Here is a 10,246-nt window from a genome sequence, read left to right on the forward strand (position 1 = left end):
CTCTCACGACAAGATCGCTAATTAACCCTTCCTCATTGCTCAAAACCCAGTCCAGAATAGCCTGCTCTCTAGTCGGTTCCTCGACATGTTGGTTCAAAAAACCATCCCGCATACATTCCAAGAAATCCTCTTCCTCAGCACCTTTACCAATTTGGTTCACCCAGTCTACATGTAGATTGAAGTCACCCATTATAACTGCTGTTCCTTTATTGCACACATTTCTAATTTCCTGTTTAATACCATCTCCGACCTCACTACTACTGTTAGGTGGCCTGTACACAACTCCCACCAGCGTCTTCTGCCCCTTAGTGTTACGCAGCTCTACCCATATCGATTCCACATCTTCCCGGCTTATGTCCTTCCTTTCTATTGCGTTAATCTCTTTTTTAACCAGCAATGCCACCCCACCTCCCCTTCCTTCGTGTCTATCCCTCCTGAATATTGAATATCCCTGAACGTTGAGCTCCCATCCCTGGTCACCCTGGAGCCATGTCTCTGTGATCCCAACTATATCATAATCATTAATAACAATCTGCACTTTCAATTCATCCACCTTATTACGAATGCTCCTTGCATTGACACATAAAGCCTTCAGGCACTCTTTTACAACTCTCTTAGCCCTTTTTAATGCTTGCCCTGGATTTGTCGGCCTGCCACTTTTACTTTTCCCCTTTGTACTTTTTGCTTCTACGCTCACTTTACACCCCTCTGTCTCTCTGCACTGGTTCCCATCCCTCTGTTGTGAACTAACCTCCTCACACCTAGCCGCTTTAATTTGATTCCCACCCCCCAACCATTCTAGTTTAAAGTCACCTCAGTAGCCCCCGCTAATCTCCCTGCCAGGATATTGGTCCCCCGAGGATTTAAGTGTAACCCGTCCTTTTTGTACAGGTCACACCTGCGCCAAAAGAGGTCCCAATGATCCAAAAACTTGAATCCCTGCCCCCTGCTCCAATCCCTCAGCCACGCATTTATCCTCCACCTCATCGCATTCCTACTCTCACTGTCGCGTGGCACAGGCAGTAATCCCGAGATTACTACCTTTGCGGTCCTTTTTCTCAACTCCCTTCCTAGCTCCCTATATTCTTCTTTCAGGACCTCATCCCTTTTCCTACCTATGTCATTGGTACCTATATGTACCAGGACCTCTGGCTCTTCACCCTCCCACTTCAGGATATCTTGGACACGATCAGAAATATCCCGGACCCTGGCACCAGGGAGGCAAACTACCATCCGAGTCTCTGGTGTGTTAGAGGCATGAAGATGTTATGTTTAGGAGTAGGGTAGGGATGCATTCTTCCTCATGGAATAGGGTTAGAGTGAAAATATTTGGGCAGTGGGAATACCATTCCTCTTGTGCTTCTTGATCTCATCACTTGAGATTCAGTGTCACTCAATACTGCCACTTCGATTTGGTCCACACATTCGATAACCAGGTCCAACTCTTGCCTTTATAGGATCTTGCTCCTCCTTACACAAGTCAGCGTGTTTGTAGGGGTGTGGCCAGTGTTAATTGGGATCGGGATGTGCCTAGGGTTAATAGGGGTGTGTGCCCCCTTGGACCTTTGGATTACATTAGAGTTTAGGGCTAGTGGATGTATATGTGGGGTTGGGAGAGTTAAGGTTGTGGAGTTTTGTGTGGTGAGGATATGGGGCTCTGGTGGATAGTGTAGTGTAGTGGCTGCAGGTTTGTGGAAGTGTGTCCAAGTTAATCGGGGTATGTCTCTGATTAATAGTGTGTACCCCCTTGGACCTTAGGATTACATTTGATGGTAGGCCTGGCGGATGTATATGTGGGTCTGGGAGAGAAAGTGGTGAGGTATGACGTGCTGTAGTGTATAGAGTAGCGTAGTAGAGCCACTTTAATGTGGCCCAAGCCTTTCATTATTGTGGTACGACACCACTTGGCTTAATGAACTGGGTATGCACTGGGAAACATCATCAGTAATGTAAGCTGTGGTCATTGGGTGTTTTGGGTCTTTAATCATTAGACACCTTCTCCGAGGCGACCCAACCAGGGTTGATCAGGCCGGGCTGCTGTTTATCCCATGGACCAAGATAATGAGAGGCATGTAATTCTGAGAGTAATGAGATTTTTTTTCTGTTTCAATATTTTTATTAATTAATTTCCACATAGAATACAGAGTACATGAAGATATATATTATGAATCAAAAAAAGTTAGAATAATACTGAATACATTATATTTAAGTCAAACAAACAATTGTAGTACCGCCATATTCAGGTGTTACAGCGCAGGAGATTCAGGGCAGGAGTTTCAGGTCAGGAGATTCAGAGCAAGAGATTCAGGGCATGAGTTCAAGTGCTGGAAATTCAGAGCAGCAGCTTCAGAGCAGCAGTTTCAGGGCAGGAGTTACAGGACTGGAGATTCAAGGCATGAGATTCAGGGCAGGAGTTTCAGGGCAGGAGTTTCAGGGCATGAGATTCAGGGCAGGAGTTTCAGGGCATGAGTTTCAGGGCATGAGATTCAGGGCAGGAGTTTCAGGGCAGGAGATTCAGGGCAGGAGATTCAGGGAAGGAGTTTCAGGGCATGAGATTCAGGGCAGGAGATTCAAGGCAGGAGTTTCAGGGCAGGAGTGTCAGGGCTGGAAGTCCAGAGCAGCAGTTTCAGGGCAGGAGTTTCAGGGCTGGAGATTCAGGGCAAGAAATTCAGTCCAGGAATTTCATGGCAGGAGTTTCAGGGCATGAGTTTCAACGCTGGAGATACAGGGCAGGAGTTTCAGCGCAGGAGGTTAAGGGCAGGAGATTCAGGGCAGCGTTTCAGGGTAGGAGGTTCAGGGCAGCACTTTCAGGACATGGGTTTCAGGGCAGGAGATTCAGAGCAGGAGTTTCAGGGCAGGAGATTCAGGGCATGAGTTTCAGGGCTGGAAATTCAGAGCAGCAGTTCCAGGGCAGGAGTTTCAGGGCAGGAATTACAGGAGAGGAGTTTCAGGGCAGGAGTTTCAGGGCTGGAGATTCAGGACAAGAGATTCAGTCCAGGAATTTCACAGCAGGAGTTTCAGGGCAGGAGTTTCAGGGCATGAGGTTCATGGCAGGAGTTTCAAGGCAGGAGTTTCAGGGGAGGAGTTTCAGGGCTGGAAGTTCAGAGCAGCAGTTTCAGGGCAGGAGTTTCAGGGCAAGAGATTCAGTCCAGGAATTTCACGGCAGGAGTTTCAGGGCATGAGATTCAGGGCAGGAGATTCAGGGCAGGAGTTTCAGGGCATGAGATTCAGGGCAGGAGTTTCAGGGCATGAGATTCAGGGCAGGAGTTTCAGGGCATGAGATTCAGGGCAGGAGTTTCAGGGCAGGAGATTCAGGGCAGGAGATTCAGGGCAGGAGTTTCAGGGCATGAGATTCAGGGCAGGAGTTTCAGGGCAGGAGATTCAGGGCATGAGTTTCAGGGCATGAGTTTCAGGGCATGAGATTCAGGGCAGGAGTTTCAGGGCAGGAGATTCAGGGCATGAGATTCAGGGCATGAGTTTCAGGGCATGAGATTCAGGGCAGGAGTTTCAGGGCATGAGTTTCAGGGCATGAGATTCAGGGCAGGAGTTTCAGGGCATGAGATTCAGGGCATGAGTTTCAGGGCAGGAGATTCAGGGCAGGAGTTTCAGGGCAGGAGTTTCAGGGCATGAGATTCAGGGCAGGAGTTTCAGGGCAGGAGATTCAGGGCAGGAGTTTCAGGGCATGAGATTCAGGGCATGAGATTCAGGGCAGGAGATTCAGGACAGGAGTTTCAGGGCAGGAGTTTCAGGGCATGAGATTCAGGGCATGAGATTCAGGGCAGGAGTTTCAGGGCAGGAGTTTCAGGGCATGAGATTCAGGGCAGGAGTTTCAGGGCATGAGATTCAGGGCATGAGTTTCAGGGCAGGAGATTCAGGGCATGAGTTTCAGGGCAGGAGATTCAGGGCATGAGATTCAGGGCAGGAGTTTCAGGGCATGAGATTCAGGGCAGGAGTTTCAGGGCATGAGATTCAGGGCAGGAGTTTCAGGGCATGAGATTCAGGGCAGGAGATTCAGGGCAGGAGTTTCAGGGCATGAGATTCAGGGCAGGAGTTTCAGGGCATGAGATTCAGGGCATGAGATTCAGGGCAGGAGTTTCAGGGCATGAGATTCAGGGCAGGAGTTTCAGGGCATGAGTTTCAGGGCATGAGATTCAGGGCAGGAGTTTCAGGGCATGAGATTCAGGGCAGGAGTTTCAGGGCAGGAGATTCAGGGCATGAGATTCAGGGCAGGAGTTTCAGGGCATGAGATTCAGGGCATGAGTTTCAGGGCAGGAGATTCAGGGCAGGAGTTTCAGGGCAGGAGTTTCAGGGCATGAGATTCAGGGCATGAGTTTCAGGGCATGAGATTCAGGGCATGAGTTTCAGGGCATGAGATTCAGGGCAGGAGTTTCAGGGCATGAGATTCAGGGCAGGAGTTTCAGGGCATGAGATTCAGGGCATGAGATTCAGGGCTTGAGATTCAGGGCAGCAGTTTCAGGACAGGAGTTTCAGGGCATGAGATTCAGGGCAGGAGTTTCAGGGCATGAGATTCAGGGCAGGAGTTTCAGGGCATGAGATTCAGGGCATGAGATTCAGGGCAGGAGATTCAGGGCATGAGATTCAGGGCAGGAGTTTCAGGGCATGAGATTCAGGGCAGGAGTTTCAGGGCTGGAGATTCAGGGCAGGAGTTTCAGGGCAGGAGTTTCAGGGCATGAGATTCAGGGCAGGAGATTCAGGGCAGGAGTTTCAGGGCATGAGATTCAGGGCAGGAGTTTCAGGGCAGGAGTTTCAGGGCATGAGTTTCAGGGCATGAGATTCAGGGCAGGAGTTTCAGGGCAGGAGATTCAGGGCATGAGATTCAGGGCAGGAGTTTCAGGGCATGAGATTCAGGGCATGAGATTCAGGGCAGGAGTTTCAGGGCATGAGATTCAGGGCAGGAGATTCAGGGCAGGAGTTTCAGGGCATGAGATTCAGGGCTGGAGATTCAGGACAGGAGTTTCAGGGCAGGAGTTTCAGGGCATGAGATTCAGGGCATGAGATTCAGTCCAGGAATTTCATGGCAGGAGTTTCAGGGCATGAGTTTCAACGCTGGAGATACAGGGCAGGAGTTTCAGCGCAGGAGGTTAAGGGCAGGAGATTCAGGGCAGCGTTTCAGGGTAGGAGGTTCAGGGCAGCACTTTCAGGACATGGGTTTCAGGGCAGGAGATTCAGGGCAGGAGTTTCAGGGCATGAGATTCAGGGCATGAGTTTCAGGGCATGAGATTCAGGGCATGAGTTTCAGGGCAGGAGTTTCAGGGCATGAGTTTCAGGGCATGAGATTCAGGGCAGGAGTTTCAGGGCATGAGATTCAGGGCATGAGATTCAGGGCAGGAGTTTCAGGGCATGAGATTCAGGGCAGGAGTTTCAGGGCATGAGATTCAGGGCAGGAGTTTCAGGGCATGAGATTCAGGGCAGGAGTTTCAGGGCTGGAGATTCAGGGCAGGAGTTTCAGGGCAGGAGTTTCAGGGCATGAGATTCAGGGCAGGAGTTTCAGGGCAGGAGTTTCAGGGCATGAGATTCAGGGCAGGAGTTTCAGGGCATGAGATTCAGGGCATGAGTTTCAGGGCAGGAGATTCAGGGCATGAGATTCAGGGCAGGAGATTCAGGGCATGAGATTCAGGGCAGGAGTTTCAGGGCAGGAGATTCAGGGCATGAGATTCAGGGCAGGAGTTTCAGGGCAGGAGATTCAGGGCATGAGTTTCAGGGCATGAGATTCAGGGCAGGAGTTTCAGGGCATGAGATTCAGGGCAGGAGTTTCAGGGCATGAGATTCAGGGCAGGAGTTTCAGGGCATGAGATTCAGGGCATGAGATTCAGGGCAGGAGTTTCAGGGCAGGAGATTCAGGGCATGAGTTTCAGGGCATGAGATTCAGGGCAGGAGTTTCAGGGCATGAGATTCAGGGCATGAGTTTCAGGGCAGGAGTTTCAGGGCATGAGATTCAGGGCAGGAGTTTCAGGGCATGAGATTCAGGGCATGAGTTTCAGGGCATGAGATTCAGGGCAGGAGTTTCAGGGCATGAGATTCAGGGCAGGAGTTTCAGGGCATGAGATTCAGGGCATGAGTTTCAGGGCATGAGATTCAGGGCATGAGTTTCAGGGCAGGAGTTTCAGGGCATGAGATTCAGGGCATGAGATTCAGGGCAGGAGTTTCAGGGCATGAGTTTCAGGGCATGAGATTCAGGGCAGGAGATTCAGGGCATGAGATTCAGGGCATGAGTTTCAGGGCATGAGATTCAGGGCATGAGATTCAGGGCAGGAGTTTCAGGGCATGAGATTCAGGGCATGAGTTTCAGGGCAGGAGATTCAGGGCATGAGTTTCAGGGCATGAGATTCAGGGCAGGAGTTTCAGGGCATGAGATTCAGGGCAGGAGTTTCAGGGCAGGAGTTTCAGGGCATGAGATTCAGGGCAGGAGTTTCAGGGCAGGAGTTTCAGGGCATGAGATTCAGGGCAGGAGTTTCAGGGCATGAGATTCAGGGCAGGAGTTTCAGGGCATGAGATTCAGGGCATGAGATTCAGGGCAGGAGTTTCAGGGCATGAGATTCAGGGCAGGAGTTTCAGGGCAGGAGATTCAGGGCATGAGATTCAGGGCAGGAGTTTCAGGGCATGAGATTCAGGGCATGAGTTTCAGGGCAGGAGATTCAGGGCAGGAGTTTCAGGGCAGGAGTTTCAGGGCATGAGATTCAGGGCAGGAGTTTCAGGGCAGGAGATTCAGGGCATGAGTTTCAGGGCATGAGATTCAGGGCAGGAGTTTCAGGGCATGAGATTCAGGGCAGGAGTTTCAGGGCATGAGATTCAGGGCATGAGTTTCAGGGCATGAGATTCAGGGCATGAGTTTCAGGGCAGGAGTTTCAGGGCTGGAGATTCAGGACAAGAGAGTCTGGGCAGGTGTTTCAGTGCAGTAGTTTTCGGGTAGGAGATTAAGAGCAGGAGATTCAGGGCATGAGATTCAGGGCCGGAGTATCAGGGCAGGAAATTCAGGGCAGGTGGTTCAGGGCAGGAGATTCAGGGCATGAGATTCAGGGCAGGAGTTTCAGGGCATGAGATTCAGGGCATGAGTTTCAGGGCATGAGATTCAGGGCAGGAGTTTCAGGGCAGGAGTTTCAGGGCATGAGATTCAGGGCATGAGATTCAGGGCAGGAGTTTCAGGGCATGAGATTCAGGGCAGGAGTTTCAGGGCAGGAGATTCAGGGCATGAGTTTCAGGGCATGAGATTCAGGGCAGGAGTTTCAGGGCAGGAGATTCAGGGCATGAGATTCAGGGCAGGAGTTTCAGGGCATGAGATTCAGGGCAGGAGTTTCAGGGCAGGAGATTCAGGGCATGAGATTCAGGGCAGGAGATTCAGGGCATGAGATTCAGGGCATGAGTTTCAGGGCATGAGATTCAGGGCATGACATTCAGGGCAGGAGTTTCAGGGCATGAGATTCAGGGCAGGAGTTTCAGGGCAGGAGTTTCAGGGCATGAGATTCAGGGCATGAGATTCAGGGCAGGAGTTTCAGGGCATGAGATTCAGGGCAGGAGTTTCAGGGCATGAGATTCAGGGCATGAGTTTCAGGGCATGAGATTCAGGGCAGGAGTTTCAGGGCATGAGATTCAGGGCATGAGTTTCAGGGCATGAGATTCAGGGCAGGAGTTTCAGGGCATGAGATTCAGGGCATGAGATTCAGGGCAGGAGTTTCAGGGCATGAGATTCAGGGCAGGAGTTTCAGGGCATGAGATTCAGGGCAGGAGTTTCAGGGCATGAGATTCAGGGCAGGAGTTTCAGGGCTTGAGATTCAGGGCATGAGTTTCAGGGCAGGAGTTTCAGGGCATGAGATTCAGGGCAGGAGTTTCAGGGCAGGAGATTCAGGGCATGAGATTCAGGGCAGGAGTTTCAGGGCATGAGATTCAGGGCATGAGATTCAGGGCAGGAGTTTCAGGGCATGAGATTCAGGGCAGGAGTTTCAGGGCATGAGATTCAGGGCAGGAGTTTCAGGGCATGAGATTCAGGGCATGAGATTCAGGGCAGGAGTTTCAGGGCATGAGATTCAGGGCATGAGTTTCAGGGCAGGAGATTCAGGGCATGAGTTTCAGGGCATGAGATTCAGGGCATGAGATTCAGGGCATGAGATTCAGGGCAGGAGTTTCAGGGCATGAGATTCAGGGCATGAGATTCAGGGCAGGAGATTCAGGGCAGGAGATTCAGGGCATGAGTTTCAGGGCATGAGATTCAGGGCAGGAGTTTCAGGGCAGGAGATTCAGGGCATGAGATTCAGGGCAGTAGTTTCAGGGCATGAGATTCAGGGCATGAGTTTCAGGGCAGGAGATTCAGGGCAGGAGTTTCAGGGCATGAGATTCAGGGCAGGAGTTTCAGGGCATGAGATTCAGGGCAGGAGTTTCAGGGCATGAGATTCAGGGCATGAGTTTCAGGGCATGAGATTCAGGGCATGAGTTTCAGGGCAGGAGTTTCAGGGCATGAGATTCAGGGCATGAGATTCAGGGCAGGAGTTTCAGGGCAGGAGTTTCAGGGCATGAGATTCAGGGCAGGAGTTTCAGGGCATGAGATTCAGGGCATGAGTTTCAGGGCATGAGATTCAGGGCATGAGATTCAGGGCAGGAGATTCAGGGCATGAGATTCAGGGCATGAGTTTCAGGGCATGAGATTCAGGGCAGGAGTTTCAGGGCATGAGATTCAGGGCAGGAGTTTCAGGGCATGAGATTCAGGGCATGAGTTTCAGGGCAGGAGTTTCAGGGCATGAGATTCAGGGCAGGAGTTTCAGGGCATGAGATTCAGGGCATGAGTTTCAGGGCATGAGATTCAGGGCAGGAGTTTCAGGGCATGAGATTCAGGGCATGAGTTTCAGGGCAGGAGTTTCAGGGCATGAGATTCAGGGCAGGAGTTTCAGGGCATGAGATTCAGGGCAGGAGTTTCAGGGCAGGAGATTCAGGGCATGAGATTCAGGGCAGGAGTTTCAGGGCATGAGATTCAGGGCATGAGTTTCAGGGCAGGAGATTCAGGGCATGAGTTTCAGGGCAGGAGTTTCAGGGCATGAGATTCAGGGCAGGAGTTTCAGGGCATGAGATTCAGGGCATGAGTTTCAGGGCATGAGATTCAGGGCAGGAGTTTCAGGGCATGAGATTCAGGGCAGGAGTTTCAGGGCATGAGATTCAGGGCATGAGTTTCAGGGCATGAGATTCAGGGCATGAGATTCAGGGCAGGAGTTTCAGGGCATGAGATTCAGGGCATGAGATTCAGGGCAGGAGATTCAGGGCAGGAGTTTCAGGGCATGAGATTCAGGGCAGGAGTTTCAGGGCATGAGATTCAGGGCAGGAGTTTCAGGGCATGAGATTCAGGGCATGAGATTCAGGGCAGGAGATTCAGGGCATGAGATTCAGGGCAGGAGTTTCAGGGCATGAGATTCAGGGCATGAGTTTCAGGGCATGAGATTCAGGGCAGGAGTTTCAGGGCATGAGTTTCAGGGCATGAGATTCAGGGCAGGAGTTTCAGGGCAGGAGTTTCAGGGCATGAGATTCAGGGCAGGAGTTTCAGGGCATGAGATTCAGGGCATGAGATTCAGGGCATGAGATTCAGGGCAGGAGTTTCAGGGCAGGAGATTCAGGGCATGAGATTCAGGGCATGAGTTTCAGGGCAGGAGTTTCAGGGCAGGAGATTCAGGGCAGGAGTTTCAGGGCATGAGATTCAGGGCAGTAGTTTCATGGCATGAGATTCAGGGCATGAGTTTCAGGGCATGAGATTCAGGGCAGGAGTTTCAGGGCATGAGATTCAGGGCATGAGTTTCAGGGCAGGAGTTTCAGGGCATGAGATTCAGGGCATGAGTTTCAGGGCAGGAGTTTCAGGGCATGAGATTCAGGGCATGAGTTTCAGGGCATGAGATTCAGGGCAGGAGTTTCAGGGCATGAGTTTCAGGGCATGAGATTCAGGGCAGGAGTTTCAGGGCATGAGATTCAGGGCATGAGTTTCAGGGCATGAGATTCAGGGCATGAGTTTCAGGGCAGGAGATTCAGGGCATGAGATTCAGGGCATGAGTTTCAGGGCAGGAGTTTCAGGGCATGAGATTCAGGGCAGGAGATTCAGGGCATGAGTTTCAGGGCATGAGATTCAGGGCAGGAGTTTCAGGGCATGAGATTCAGGGCATGAGTTTCAGGGCATGAGATTCAGGGCAGGAGTTTCAGGGCATGAGATTCAGGGCATGAGTTTCAGGGCAGGAGATTCAGGGCAGGAGTTTCAGGG

The sequence above is a fragment of the Mobula hypostoma genome, chromosome 26 (genome assembly GCF_963921235.1).
Source record: "Mobula hypostoma chromosome 26, sMobHyp1.1, whole genome shotgun sequence".
Classification (NCBI taxonomy): Eukaryota; Metazoa; Chordata; class Chondrichthyes; order Myliobatiformes; family Myliobatidae; genus Mobula; species Mobula hypostoma.